This window comes from Tribolium madens, unplaced genomic scaffold, assembly GCF_015345945.1.
Source record: "Tribolium madens isolate multiple individuals breed KSU strain unplaced genomic scaffold, Tmad_KSU_1.1 Scaffold_97;HRSCAF=244;Tcas5.2_LG3a, whole genome shotgun sequence".
NCBI classification, from domain to species: domain Eukaryota; kingdom Metazoa; phylum Arthropoda; class Insecta; order Coleoptera; family Tenebrionidae; genus Tribolium; species Tribolium madens.
In genome coordinates, this window is record NW_025401069.1 from 2,434,537 (window position 1) to 2,451,222 (window position 16,686).

The window sequence follows — 16,686 nt, forward strand, 5'->3', positions numbered from 1 at the left end:
CGATAGATAAACTAGAATCGTATTCATGCCGTATCTTGATAGAACAAATGATAATTATTTCTGAAAAACTGCAGTTTATGACCATTAATGAAACAGTAATTAGTTTGACACTACTGTCATGGGTTTCCAAAAGTTAAATAATTAAATGTGTATTTTTTGTATCTAGTGTTTTGTGACTTTTGTATATTTGGGTGCGTTCATTAGGCGCAAGCCTCGTAAAACTGTATGAAACACCCTGTGTATTAAAAAAAATAATATTAATTAAATATTAATTTAATAAGTTATTTTTTATGCTTTTTCAAAAATAGTCTTTTTCGGACTCAATAATAAAATATCTAAAATAGTTATTATTTTAGATAAAAAAACAACAGTCTGGTTACTGTGGTGGCATGGTAATTTAAAATCTAAAGTTTTCTGTTTTCGAGAAATATTTGATCTGATCACATTAATCATAGCTAATAAAAGGTTTGAATGTGGTTTGGAGAGCTTTAACAAAAAAGTTTTTGTGAATTCATCTGCTATTTCAGACTCGGCTTCGCCTCGTCCGGGCAACAAAACAGCAACAATTTGTCCGCAAAAACTGTGTTTTTGATCGACTCCGGACAGCCAAAATTGATATTTGCCAAAAACAAAAGACAAATTTTCATAGCTTTTTATGTATGATATCGTTAGAATTTCTCATCTTATAAATAAGTAGTTGCCATGTAATCGGTGATGTACAAGGTGGCTCACAAAGCATAGTAATAACTTCAACGAGCAATGTGTCTGCATGCCAGATTACGTAAATGGAGTCTAAATGGAAAATGACGTGGGTATTTTTATTTTACTGAATTGGAAATAAACGTTGTCATAAGCATTCGACAAAAAACGTGTTTGTGCTTTTTGTGTATTGGCCTCTGTATCGTTGTTTCTATTTTTTTATTATGAATGTGAAAGTGTTTGTATCGGTAATCGGCTTGATGCGTCTGTTTTTGATCATATAACTCCTGTGACAATCAAACAGTTTTCTCTGGCTTGAATATGAGCATTGTTTTATACTTTTATTTTCAATAATTTCAAATTATTTTTAAAGGGACTGAATTTTTGGGGGTTGTAAAGTTCATGATTTCAACATCTACTACACATTGTAAAACACTCTGTAGTCAAAAAAATTGCTTTAAACTTAAACCATCTCTTAGATTTTGTAACGCTAACTTGTATCAAGATAATTCTTAAAACTTGCTTTTGTTTATTTTTAATACAAAGCCCCAATAACAATTTTTATGGATGTAATATCAAAATGGACGAATTTTCATGGATATAACTAAACAATAACAAATTTTGAAACAAATTTTCATCCCCTCTTTAACCCCCTTGGAGTGGAATTTCCAAAAATTCTAAATCACGTGTTGCCCTATTTTTAACCGAAAGCTCAAATATCAATTTTCAAGGGTACAACTTCAAAAAATGACAAATTTTAATACAAAATGTCATCCCTGTTTAACCCCCTTGGCGGTGGAATTTTCAAAAATCCTACTAAAACACCTTTTCTTCATTTTTAACTGAAAATTGAAATTTTAATTTTCATGAATATATCTTCAAAAATGACGAATTTATATATACAGGGTGCGCCAAAACTCGCGCCCCAGAGAAAAATGCCATATAAGGTAAGATACCAGGAATATGGAAAAAATGTTAAAAAAATTTTATCTATAAAAATTTCTAAGTTATGAAGGTTTAAAGTTTGCATTTTGACTCAATTTATTTCTGTTGGAAAAATAATTTTCCAAGTTTTTTTGGTATAGGCTATTAAAAAAGAAAACAAGGAAGCTGTATCCTAAATTGTAAGTCTGTTCAATGTTATTTGTGGCTTTTATTGGCAAAATTTTTGTCCCTTTACTATATAATTGTAAAAAAACATATATAAGATCATCAGTATCATTAAATAGATATAAAAAATGTCAAATGTCAAAAAATAAATATCAAAATTTTTTGACAGATAGAATTTTTTAAACATTTTTTTCATGTTCCTGGTATCTTACCTTACTTGAAAATTTTCTCTGGGGCGCGAGTTTTGGCGCAGCCTGTATATATATATTTATGCAAACTTTCATCCCCTATTTGACCCCCTTGGAGATGGAATTTTCTAAAATCCTGAAACACGTGATTTTTAATTAAAAATCCGAATACCAATGTGTATGGAATTGAATTTTAAAAAAATACGAAATTTTACTATTGTTCAACACCGTTGGGAGTAGAATTTCCAAAAATTCTGAAACACGTATTTTTAACCGAATGTCTAAATACCAATTTTCAAGGATTTAACATTAAAAATGACAAATTTTAATATAAACTGTCATCCCTGTTTAACCCCCATGGAGATAGAATTTTAAAAAATCCTAAAACACATCTTTCTTCATTTTTAACCTAAAGTCTAAATCCCAATTTTTATAAATATAACTTCAAGAATAACGAATTTATAAATATTTATATAAATTTTCATTTCCTGTTTGATCCCTTTCGGGATGAAATTTTCCAAAATCCTAAAACACGTATTTTTGTTTTCAACTGAAAGCCCAAATATCAATTTTTATAGATTTAACTTAAAAAAAATCGGATATTTTACGACTTTTACCCTTGTTCAACCCCCTTGGGGGTTGAATTTCTAAGAATCCTAAAATACGTATTTTTTTCTTTTTAACCGAAAGCCTAAGTACCAATTTTCATGGATATAACTTTAAACCTTCAAATTCACTTCCCCATTTAACCGCCTTAGAGGTTAATGTTCCAAAAATCCTTTCCTAGTGGATGCGTGTTATAAAAGGTATCTACTGTAAAAATTTCAAAATTCTATCTCGAGCGGTTGTAGGTTGATACGTCAGTCAGGACAAGCCTCTTTATATAAAAGATTTGGAGTAAAAGTGAGTTTATGTGGCTTAGCTAGTTCAGCTTCGCCACATAAACTATCACTTTTACTCTTAATAACGTAATATACTATGTTTCAAATGTTTCAAAACTTTACTCGCGTTTTTCTCCAGAATTTAAAGTCTACCGTAAAAAATAAACAATTCATCAAAACACAGAACCGATCGGAATTACACTCGGAATTACATTTTCGATAGTCTTTAAATTCTTTGATTCGGGTATCAGATTTACACAGTCACCATGACATCTGTAGTCACATTCTCAAATGTAATAGCAATGTTTAGAAAATTCTTTGTTATTTTTCAAATTTGATTCTATAAGTCAGTTATTCTTTGAAATGATTGATAAAGTTATAAAAAATGCTTGAGTGTCTGAGAAAACTTTCTTGACGTTTATGTGACAGAAGACAATATGGATGATTGCTCTGTGAATTTCCCTGGTCATAAAAAGGTTCTCGCAAAATGTAAAATGTTATTAAAAAAGACAACCGCTCTCTTAGTGTTCTCTACGTGTGACTAGTGAATTGGGTTTTTGGTGTCAAAAGTTCTTCATTTGTATTTGCTTTAAACTAGATTTTTATTAGATGGTGTTAACATCCAGACATCCAGATACTAATCAAATCTTGGCAAAAGATATCTTTATTAATAAATAAGTTGCAACAATATAAATATAAATAATAATAATAATTGACATTTAGAACAAATGCCAATCTATATAATAAAAAGCCTTTGGTACAAAAGAGTATTATTCATATCATAATAGCCGGCATAAAATGACATTGTGTTGTGAAATTAGTTTGTATCATATTATAGTGGCTACATATTGTATCATTATTACCTCTTTCTAAACAATCAAAAATGAAAGCACATAATTAGTTCACACTTCTTCTAATTCAGGTATAGAAGCTAATATTTTGTTGATTTTTTTATCTGATAGTGAAATCTTGTAATAAGGTTATGTCCTGACAATAACAGACATAAAACAAATCCAGCACATGTGTGCGAATGAGGGACGAAAAAGAGCTTTAAAGACAAAGTTATTACAGATTTTCGCGTGTAAAGCTTTCTACTTTTTTTGCAACGATATTCCCACTGACCTCCCTTAAGACCAGCATTATTTTCCGACCATACCTCGCATTTTCATTACAAACTTTCCTTATTTAAAACTTCCAATACACAATATTCTACACATTCTGCGTGACTGTGCACAACTGATATTTACTGTTATTGGCATCTGAAGTTAGATCATAGTCCAATAGTCAACTTTATAAAGCTATACTCATATAAAGTGAGCTTATGAAACCAATTAATTTCCTGATTTGTTATTTTTTTTTATGTGAATCACATCACGAAACAATAAATTAAGAAGAAAAATTCTATTATGTTTTTGTTCTTTTATTACCGTATCTTGTATTACTAAACATAACTCATTTCGTAACAACTGTGACAAATCACAGCTACTAGTGCGAAGAAATTCTCACCGTTTCCATTCCGAATCGATACACTTTTATCATAAAGAATAATCCCAATATATCACGTATTAGCCGTAAAAAAGACAAATTTATGATCTGCATGTAATATCTGCATCATAGGTCAAAATCCACACATATTTGTGGTTTTAGAGTAAGATTAGGAAAGCTTTACCTAAGCTGAGAATGGTCGGATAGTAAACAGATACTTTTGATAAATCTTGTGTACATCTGACCTAGAATTGTAAGTTGGCAAACGAAACCACGTCCTTGTGTTACATTCGGAATTGGAGCTTTTTCCGAAATCGCCATTTCGTGTATTTGATTTATTTTATATTTTTACATGACTGATTTTGGCCATTTTCTATTTAATGTGCTCGCATTTAATACCCCACAGTTTTCTTATAAAATATTGCAGCTGTTGGTTGAAAACAGTTTTTCCAAAAAAATAGTACATTTTCTTATTATTAGAAGTAAATGTGATAGTCTCCATGTCTCGAAGCTGAACGTTTATTTTTACTACAAATAATATATACTATTTTATCCGCAACCGTATTTAGATCGAGAGTAAAGAGCTACACTTAATTAGCAAGTAAATGAACAAAACAATTAGGACGCTTTGCAAGTGATGAAATCATAACAACGCTTATAAACAAACTTTACGCGTCGGTATCGGAATTTGTTTTTTCAGAAAGTGTTTAATAATTTAACTAGTGCATGACTAGTGCAATTAGTAGTGCAAAATGTCGAATGTTGATGAATGATCTACAATGTATCTCTCCAGAAATTGCTGAAGCAGCGAATGGCAAATGTCAATAATTTCATGGTAAAAACGCTTAAGCGTAAACACAGAATTTAAACACAGAATTTTTAAAACTTTTACTTGTGACATTTTGTAATAAAAGTGGTCACTTTCTCACATAGGAGAATGTTTAAATAAACGAATATAATTTGTGCAATTTAGCCTGTGACAAGTAAGTGCACTATTTTTGCGTCTGAATAGATGCCAGAATTTGTGTAAATAAATCACTCCTTTCGCCCATATGCCGGAAAATCCCGGGTCAGCTTTTATGCACCATTCCGGCACGATACTGCGGATTGTTTTTCGATCTGTAAATGGAACTGTAGAAATATTGAATTAAACTACAAAACTGGCTTAGTGCCAGATCCCCATTATCATTTCGGTCTACTTTTGAACTTAGACATTCATTATCTCCTCGCTCTTATTAATCGCACGAAATGCAGATAAGTAAAAATAGAAGCCATCGATCTTTGAAATTTTATCAGATTTTTACGCTTAGACTTATCGTATTTGCCTCTAGTTTGTAAAGTACAGCTACTTGCGGTTTACAAATTACATTCGTGGAGGGGTATGGGACGTGTTGGCACTAGCTAGTACCAACTTCAGCACGGTCGTAGGGATTTATGGGTGACGGTGTAAATTATACCTCTTAGCTAAAACAGTGCTTTGCTCAAAAGTGAGCTTGGAATATGTGCAACGAGATCTATGATTTGCACTGGCATGTAACTAGGCACTTAATGAGATGAAAATATTTGCTGGAAGATAATGGACTTAAAATTCATTGTTAAGCTGTGTAAATGGATTAAGTTGTTCCACAGTTACTTTATTCAAAAATATATATCACTCATTTGAGTCCCTAAATGAGTCTTTTCCCGACTCAATAAAATAGTACGTAAAAAGATTGATTATTTTAAGTACTCTCAGTCACCAAAAACAGTTAAATTGATTACTATGGTGGCATTTTTTTTAATTAATAAGAGGTAAGAATTCGTTTTTTGGGAGCTTTAACAAAAAATATTGTTTGTAACAGGTACCTACCTAAAACGTTTTTGCAAACTCATCTGCTATTCCAGACTCGGCTTCGCCTCATCCGGAAATAGCAACAAAAATAACGATTTTGGGTACTTTTTTCAGTCAACAAAAATATCAAAAAACAAGTTTGTTCCACTTCTTATTTCAGTAATAAAAATACTTCGGGTTCGGGTAAGTTGTATCTGTAGACTTCGCAAATATTTATGTACTATGTGCTTTTTCTGTAAGTTTGTGGTCTACTATAATAAATCAAAAGGATTCATAACGGAAAAAATATTTAATTTGTCTCCCCATGAATCCAACGAAATCCAGCCAGACTTAGGAATCATTAATTAGCTTTACTAATTAAACAATCCTATAGATGATAAATAATGACTGAGAAAATTAATAGTAAAAAAAAGTCACTAGCACTTAAACTATAAAATATTGCAACAGTCTAAAGAATGAAGTCAAGAGCTTTTGATCGAATATTTAAAAAAACACACAAACACATTATTTTTTAATTTACATTAAACTAATCAGTGGTTTTTACAATTTTAAGTCTTAAGTGTGATTTTATATTCATTATTTATTATTACCTGTATTAGATTAAAATTTCACAAAAATTCCAGAATAATCTTTTGATTCTTTTTTATTGATTATATTAATATTATGTTAAATTTATTAATTTTATTACTTTTGAAAAAAAAACTATAATACTAATTTGAGGTGCAAAATTATTTTTAACTTACAAATTTATAGAAATGATTTTAAATATAGATTTCTTAGCATTAAATTTTTTGAGTAAAAGTAATAAAAAACATTATCTAAGCTTGCTTGCCAAATTTTACAAGATAAGCAAATAATTTAAACAAATTTTACGCATAAATTTTAATAAAAGACTATAAAAATTTTGTTTAGTAATATACTATGTTTAATTACGAACTTTGTAAGAATTATCATTAATAAATATACAAAATAATTATTTCTCACATTTAAAAATAGAGAAAATACACTTTACATTAGTTAAATTTTTAATAACAATAGGTAATTATTCTTTGTGCTACAAAACTATGACACATATTAATTTTAGAAGATAATAGTAAGTATTATATCCAATCAGATTTATGTGGTAAAAGTAAAGTATTTATAAACCAATATTAAAAAAAATATATGAGTAGGTAAATCTTTAGTTTAAAGTTTTTTCGATATCGTTTTTTAGTGATCTAGATGTGAAAACTGTGTATACAAAAAAAAATAGGAAAATCTTTAGTAATTAGTGCTTTATAACAGACTTATAAGAGCAGTAAAAACTTTCCTGGCGCATCCACCATTTTTGACCCAGACATGTATTAGAAAAATTACTTGTAAAAATGGTCAGAGATTATTTATTACCATGAGATTTATTTGTTTTTTCTATGTCTTACTCCAATGTAAGATTTACAGTAAAAGACTATTCTTCTTAAATTACTATTCTGCAAATCACAAAAAATAAATACATAAAGTTTTTACTTTACATATATACTTTTAAACAGGTTGTTTGAAACTTATTCGACTAAAAATTGTATTATTAAAAGTTCAAAATACTCCTATAAGTACTAATTGAATACATAATGTAAATTTAGAAAGAAAAGGTGAACAAAATTGTATGTATTTTTGCACCAGTCTGTTTTTTTATTCTTTTTTAGGATACTAAATTGGTTACATAGTTTCAAACGAATCCGATAGATAATACCGTGTGATCAAAAAATAATAAATTAGAATAGGCGCTGACTGAAGTCCTTCAGATGACAATACTGATTTTTGACATCAAAAATCAGCGGAAACTTTGACAAGTTTGCGTTTTATTCATTTTGAGAGAAATAATATTCACTTTAGAGCAGAAAATTTTTATTGCTGTACAGAGTGCTGCATTTTGGATGTCCGAATAAGGAATCTCCGAAACTAAGAGGTTTAGCCAAAAACGAGTAATACATTCTGGGGCTCATTGTTTTAGAAAATAATATTGGTTAAAACCGCATCCCGCTATCGTCTTTTGTTTTCGACTTATAGACAAAAACTGACATTTTAGCGAAATCTAAAAAAAATCATATCTTCGTTATTATAGAAGATACGGATTTGAAATAAAGACATTATACAGGCACTTTTTTATGTAGGATTTAATAATGTAGTTAACAATTTTTTTCAGTTGTTTGTTTAGCCGTAATAAAATAAACTTGTATTTTTTTAAATGGGAATCATAGATGGCTATGTCATTTTTAAAAAGCTTGTTTTTTTCTTATCTAAACAAAATATATTTGTAACAAATTAAGTACTAAGTAATGAAAAAGATGCAAAATAAATTGTAAATCAACTTATTGGCGACTAATAACATTTCTTTGTTTTTAAACAAGCTAACATTATCATTGCAACTTCTAGTGATACATAGAGCGTTGTAAATAAAGCCGCTTTAATGCCTCAATAAAATATATTTTATATGACACAAAAATGACGATATGGATATTCAAATACCCAAATTCCGTATATGTGAAACGTTATCCTACCTCCATTAGATCATCAAAAAAAAAATTTATTAGTTGTGTTGACTGTTGACACATTTGTTTTTCCTATTTTTGGATTTTTTAAAAATATGTAATAATTTTGTTCTGAGGCGCTCTGATATTTGTTCAATGCTTCTACCGTATCGTATTTTTTAAATCTTTATAATTTTATCTATTTTTTCATCCATTTTACAGTTCACAAAACTCTTATTGATTATTATTTACACATTTGGAGTGAAATAGTTTTTCCATGGCCAACTATTATCTCACAAAATATGTATTTCACTTTTTAAGTATAGTTATAAAAAATTTCTGTTACAAATATATATTTTTTAGATCAGAAAAAAATAAGCTTTTCAAAATTGCCGTAGCCGCCTATGATTTCCATTTAAAAAAATACAAGTTTATTTTATTACGGCTAAACTAATAACTGAAAAAAATTGTTAACTACATTATTAAATTCCTCGTAAAAAAGTGCCTATAATGTCTTTATTTCAAATCCGTATCTTCTATAATAACGAAGATATAATTTTTTTTAGATTTCGCCAAAATGTCAACTTTTGTCTGTAAGTCGAAAACAAAAGATGATAGCGGGATGCGCTTTTAACCAATATTATTTTCTCAAAAAATGAGCCCCAGGATGTATCACTTGTTTTTTGATAGCACGGTATTTACCTAGTCCGGTAGTAGTCTACTTACGGTAGCCTATATCTACGGGACTCGTTTGTAACTATGTAAATTGTTGATAAATTTTTGTTTTTATACCGAAATTTTTGTTTAATATGAAAATGGTTGTTGCAGTATCTTAAAAAATCTCAAAAATAGCATTTTTATGGCCTTCCCAAACATACAGGTCTCGTCTTACGGCTCGACCTGTAAAGTATTAGCGCGGCCGTAAAAGTATTGCTACCGGTCTAAGACCGTAAATAGCTATTACAGAGAACAAAAATTACCAATAAATTTTTACAAAAATTAAATATTTTTCAATATTATAACACAATTAAAAAATGAGTTATTAGATCTTTATTGTAATATAAATTAAAACAACATGTGCATTATTTATTAATGTTTTGGATAAAGAAGAAATAATAAATTTCTCAACAAAATAACAATTCTACCCGACGATTATTATATCGACTTGACTTCAGTTGCATGTTTTACCGCATCAGATAATACCTGAATTATCCGTAATTATTCCGGGCAGTCCACGCGTCCAGAAGAAAATGTCGTCCTGTCATGTCCGGAATACATAATTCGATTAAGTGCAGACATCGCTGGCCGTAGTTTTCCCGGTGAAACGGCATTATTATTGAATTATAAGCGCATTTGCGGATGTTAAGATTGTAAAAGCGTCCTTATTTGCAATTAAAATGATTTAAGTAGCGTACATAACGGCGGCCTGCATACGCGATCGATCGCAATGTGAAAATAATTTTTCTATTAACACTGCAGGAGAGTATTTTTAGACCCCATTATCGGAATGATAACTCATCGAATTAAGTCAAAATTATTACTGATAAATTCCAGATGATCCGCAGTCCTAAAAATTGGAATTCACGTCATGAATGTGGTGTTGAGGCACCACGAGAACGCAAGGCGCCAGAGTCGGCGTCAAGCCGACTACATAGGCTACTACTGTAATAATTGATTAAAGCGGAAGTGTTATCGACCGGATATTCCTGAGAGCTGAAGAACACCATCGCGCCATCTGACGGTTGGATAAACCAGTTCATTTTAGATGGCGCCACGTCCCGTGAGTACTGCAGACGAATAATTGAATATTTTTTCAGTGAAAGCCAGGAATCCTATTATTATGACTATTACCACACCGTATGTTCCCAAATCGGCTAAAATATCCCCGTTAATTTATCACCATCGAGGGTAAATTACATCGTTAATGCAAATTAAGAGTAATTAATTATTATTGAAAACTGCGCCAGACTATCTTCGAGCACCCGTTGAATTATTAATATTGAACAAGTTTTGGCTTTGTTGTTGATCGATTTAAATTTTTAAATACAATAAATCGTTATAACAGGGGATATTTGAGTTATTAAAAATATCACAAAATTTATAACTAGCGCAATTGAATAACACAAGAGGGCAAAAGTAAGAGGAAGAGAGGAGAATCCGAAAGAGAGAGTTAGAAAGGACCACTAGCGGACGGTTCCGCATTGCAGCATCACGTGGTAAGATTTCAATGATCTCCTCATTCTCAGGATTTTCAAATTAGAATAATCAAAGCAATCGCTGTTTTCACATATCGTTTCATTTCGATGGAAAATTACGAGATGCTGATTTATCCTGCTCTAATAATTAAAACGGTAGCCGACTGGATAAATTCCACGAATTGTATGGATTTCCGATGAACGGCTTTGCCAAACCCTTTGGAGACACAAAACAAAGAAATTCTACAGCATTTCATATTTTATTTTTACATTTTCATATGGTTGAATATTTGGAAACATTTTTCAACCCGGCGCATCCACCATTTTTGCAGACTTTTTTTTTTTTTTAAAAATTACTTTGTAATTGCTCTTAAAAATAACTAAATTAAAAATTGTAAATTTAATAAAAGTGACGTGAATAAGTACTTTATAACAAAAAACAGCTTACAATATCAATATAAATGCATAATCGAAAAATTTAAAATTCAACATTGGTTTTAAATTATTACAATTGGTGTATAGGTAGTTTTGCATTGTCAAACGTCAAATAAAACACGACCTTAAAATTTAAATGCAATTAAATGTTGTGTATACTAGCCCTTAGGTTTTAGAAAAAAGCTATCTCAGGTAACATTTTATTCGTTAATATTTGTCTAAACTTGTCTGAAATTGTTAATTTATACGTTATAAATTGTTTGATTTATTACCGGTAAAACTACGCCATCAATACGTTAATAAAAAAAAGTTTAAGGTTTATTCAGAACTTAATATAAGGTTTTACGGCAGACTAATTTAACTAAACTTTACGTTGTGTTCAAGATACAAAATAAATAAAACGGTTTATTAATTTTGTCCTCATTGTTAAAATTGTCGTTAAAAGAAGCTCCGGCGCCTCCGCCATTTCAACAAGACGTCTTCAACAATACTTCTATTTCGATCTGTTTCGTGTACACAAATAACTCCAAAAATACAGCAACCTTCAGGATTAGAATATTTGTTTACATCCAAAAATACTTCGGTCGTTAAAAGGATGTTCCGCTAAAACATGGGATATCCTCTACCGGTAAACTCGTAAAACTCGACTAAGTATAGATACCGAACACTAGACGGCGTGGCTCTGCGATAAGGACACAAGAGAGAAACGTTCGGGTTACTGTAACACGCGACAGACCAATCAGAATTTAGAACACTTGTTGATTTGCATTTCGTCAGATCATGTTTTCTCTCAGCACATTTAGGAGGTAATAATAGTCAAAATAAACGGTTTTAGAAGAAATTATTAAAGTGCAAACTTATATTAATTAAAAGTTTTACAACACATGAAACTGATTAATGTTTGTACCAATATAATCAATATCAATATTTTTTCTAGTTGCCACTTTTTATAAACAAAACAAAAGTAGGTAATTAAAATTTTCCCATTTTTTTATTTTAGAAAGAAAATAATTTATATTACAATATTATATTAAGAAACTTACTCGTGTATTTAGATTTAGTCGATATTGATTTTGTTGGGTGTTTCCAAGACTTGTTTCTGGCCCTGTATGGATCATATTAAACGTTTCGATATTTGAGCGTTCTAAATTAGTATACAAAAGTAAATAAATTAATAAAAATTAAATCAAGCATTTATTTTTCTTTTTCAATTTAATTACAAAATTTTACGTAATAAGTGTTCAAAGTTTATGTATGAGGTATACATAGCACTTCAATTTACTAAATGAGAGCTTTAGAAAACTTAAAATTGCGTTCTAAAATACATTAACTTCAATTGATGCAACTCGTAGTTTGCCACAAATTACTAAATTTTATATAATCTAAAACTGAATTCGACTCTTTTACAATTTTCTTGATTAATTTAAATTAATTGTTGGCCTCAATTTGTTGCCGCAAGTTGCACCAACTTTATAGCCTATTAAACCTAAAATTAGATTGTATTTCGTAGTTTATACGCAAACTTACAAAAAACATCGAGTTGAGCAAGGAAGATTTAAGGCGACAACACACGTTGGCGGAGTCTTTTGTTTAGCACTTAGCCTCGCCCTTAAAAAGCTTTAAAGTAGAAGTAGATAGATATCGAGCAACGTTAAGTCTAAAAAAGTGCGCGGTGTTTCACTAAAACTGTCTTAAGGAGTCGTAAATTTCCTGGTAAGCAATGTCTTTGTCTCGATTTTCTGCAAGCAAAAATGGAGACAAAGTTATTTTAATTGTAGGAGCGTTTGTGATTGAGTTATCACTCGCCTCAGGTTAAAGTGCTATCTTTAAATGCTTCCAGTCTCGTTTGTGAGCTGTTTAATTACTGGAAACCATCAAGGAGTAAATTCAATTAGTCACTCTTGCTGATGACTAATTTCAATTTACTTATTTCTGTGAAATAAATTTTGTTAGTTACGATCAGATTTAATGCTATAATTTAATAAGTGTCTTAAAATACAAGCCGGAATTTTCTTAAATCTACAGATGTGTGCAATTATCGCAGAACCAAGTGGGGAATAAAACAATTTAAGGGTGTGCCAAAGAAGATTTTACTTTTATTTAAATACGACTCGCATTTGCAAAAATTTCATACAGTCGCAATAGTGCCTTTATTTATTCAAATAGTGCTAAAGATATTCATCGATTTAGTGGAATAGGAAACGTAAAAATAGACGGTTTCAGACTTCACCGTAAATATCTCTGCGTGTTTAAAGGTCATGACACCGTAATTACTTAACAGAAATGCAGTAGTATTAATTGGGTGATTGAATTTAATTCCCAACAATTATATACAGCCAATTCAAATTCACTCTTCAAACCGAGATTTGCACTGCATTTCAGGATTTGCATAAGGAAGAAAGTTTAATTCAGTTTAAATTCAGTATCGATCGGAGCTCTAGGAAATTAAGACTGCTAAGTCCTTTATCCAGGCAGAACTTTTTTTAATATTAAACGTATTTATAATTTAATAAATTTTATAGGGTCATAATTTTTAATACATATTTGTAAATGTCCATGTTTGGACAGATTCAAATTTACATAAAATCTTGTGCTAGCTGATATCATTTTACTTGCAAAACAGAAACAGGTCAGTCGAGATTAAAGCAATGATCTGCATGATATCTAAATTTGACCGCTCTTTTCATTTTTGTTTGAGATTCTTTCCCTTTTATAAATAAATATTACACAAGCTACATTTAAAAGAAGATATTTAAATGTTAAAAAAAATAAAGATTTGTGCCATTATTTACACTTTTTACCCAACTATCCCTCCACATCCTTTGTTCTCCACTGCAGTTCCTACCATCGACTTCTTTTTTAACTATTACTGCAGAAATTCTACATTCTCTTCGTTCCGTATTAATTATAGCTTTATCGATATTTCATCAGTCCTTACACGACACAAGTTCAACTCGCAACAAGCTCACAATTGAGACCTATTAATAATTGTGTTTCAAGTTCAGTAATTTTTGTTATAGTATCAATAAATTAGTTCCGTCTGTAGATCTAAATTAAATTCTAGCCTTCCTTGTCTGATCGACCAGAATATTGATCAAAAACTTTGATTTGATTTGGCATCATAGCGGCCAATTTAATAATCTGTAAAACGCTACGAAAGCGATTTTCTAATAACTCAATTAAAACTCAAACGCTTCTAAAAGAAAATTTAATTATCCTATCGGCCAGAGAAGTCTTAATTTTTCTTATGGAAAAGTGCGGCGACTAAATTTAGATTACAAGTTTTATGAAAAGCTTTTTTACAAACATATAAATCGTCGTGTTTTCCCCTTATTGAAAAACCTAAAGCACGTGTAAATGTCAAGTGATCCTGTTGGAATAGTAAAAGTTTAAAATTTTCACGTGGGTGATCAATGATTATAATTTATAGCTGCGTTTTTCAAGAGAAAATGTTTGCAATTTTATGTCGTTGCTCCCAGACGTTTGAATGTATGCACAACAGTTAATGAACTAATTAGCTTAGGTTGAATGCGAATGTTACATCAATTTGCCATATATTGATTTTATCTTATCTGCTGCTAATAACTTAACCTTGCAGGGAAGTAAAATCAAAAATCAGTGTAATAATCGTTAGTGAATTCACGCCCGGGAATTAAATTCTAGAAATCTTTGCAATGGTTTACTATTAGGAAGATAAATTTACTGAAAAAGCGTTTGAATGGTTTGCGGAAAAGTAGATAGAATGACGTCAAATGAGTTCCAGATAAAGTCTACGCTTTTAAATCCAATAAAAAAAATAATCATGATATTTAAGAAAAATAACAGAGATTTAAAACTTATATTACAGGAAAAGGAAGTTGTAACGTAGAAATGTGTTTATGGAGAAAACTTTAAGTTAAAATTTTATGGTTACACTGCTGACTGTGTGGTACAAGTAGTTTTCATTCAAATATCGCTGAATTTTTATTCCATAATTCAATTCTTACATTATTTTATTTTCAATTTTTCTAAACAATTTTGTCGTTTTTTCTAAGAAGTAGTTTTTTAGTGCCTATGACACGCGTGCTAGCTGTGCCACGTATAAAAAATTTCTGCATCATGCCTTGTATGCATTATAATTACATAATTTTTACAGTTTATTGTCTAAAATCTGCACCAATTTATTTGTGTGGCAACCTAATCCCAATTTTGAAATCATAATCATTGTCGAAAGAAAGAAAATCTTCCAAAACAAAAAAAACAAAAATATCTCTTTTAGTACTAAAAAAGGAAACAATAACACTTTTGATAGTGTTTTAAAAATATGTATATAAATTTGACGGAAGAAGAAGCATCTTTAGTCTCGTTAGGACTAGATAGTGATTTGATAAACATTACTAAAAATTGTTATAAGCGCAAGTTTAAACAGTCAAAAAAACTACTGTTGTTTCTAACATATTATTCTCTTTTCAAATCTTTATACAGGGTGGCCCAATGTAAACAAGCCACCTCGAATATCTCAGAAACTAAAAAGACTTTTCAAATACGCCGAAACAGGTCAATTTTGTTTCCGAGAGGGACATTCCTTGCCGTAATTTTTAAAGCACCCCCAGGTACTTTGTAACTCCACGCACCCCAACTTTAAAAATTTAAATGGCACTATCCCACTTATGGCACATCAAATGAAAGCTATTTAAACAAGCTTTTCAAAACTTTTTATGAAAATTGAATCTATTCATGAGATACAGAGTGTCCTAATAAAAACAAATCACCGTAATTTTGTTTTTAAGAGCGACATTTTTTGACGCAATTTTAAAAGTGGCCTCTACGCCACCTTACTCTAAAATGTCAAATAGCACTAACACACTAATGATTCATAAAATGAAAATACTTTTAAAATGCTTTTTGAAAGCTGTTTTCTAAAATGAAATGATTTCTATACATTCATAAAAATGTACAAAAAAACTTAAGAACTATTTCTATTTTTTAGGTACATTCCTTTTCCTTTATCACCCAATACAGAAACAAAAATAACTTTGTCACTGCTCCAATAATAATTATAACAAGATTAGTAAATTCCTAGTAATTTCTTTTAATAGTTTTTATTAGAAGTAATTGCTAATTAACCTTTTGCGTATATCTTATGAATAATTAATCACATTCAACTTTAGAAAAAAGATTTAAAGAACATTTTAAGTGAGTCGGTTTCATTTGTCTGATTCAATTTCGTTAAAAAGTTCGAAAAGCTTGTTAAAATAGCTTTCATTTAATGTGTTACAAGTGGAGTAGTGCCATTCAAAGTTTGGGTACGTGAAGGTTAGGGCGTTAGGAATGTTTTAAAAATTACGTCAAAAAATGTCCCCCTCGGAAACAAAATTG

General features: G+C 30.1%; 1 protein-coding gene across 4 annotated transcripts in view; it reads right to left on the bottom strand.

Moving 5' to 3' along the window:
- The window catches only part of LOC123015345 (potassium voltage-gated channel protein Shaker), a 126,827-nt gene that overhangs the window by 50,009 nt on the left and 60,132 nt on the right, over positions 1 to 16,686 (bottom strand). The gene's annotated exons all lie outside the window — the stretch shown is intronic.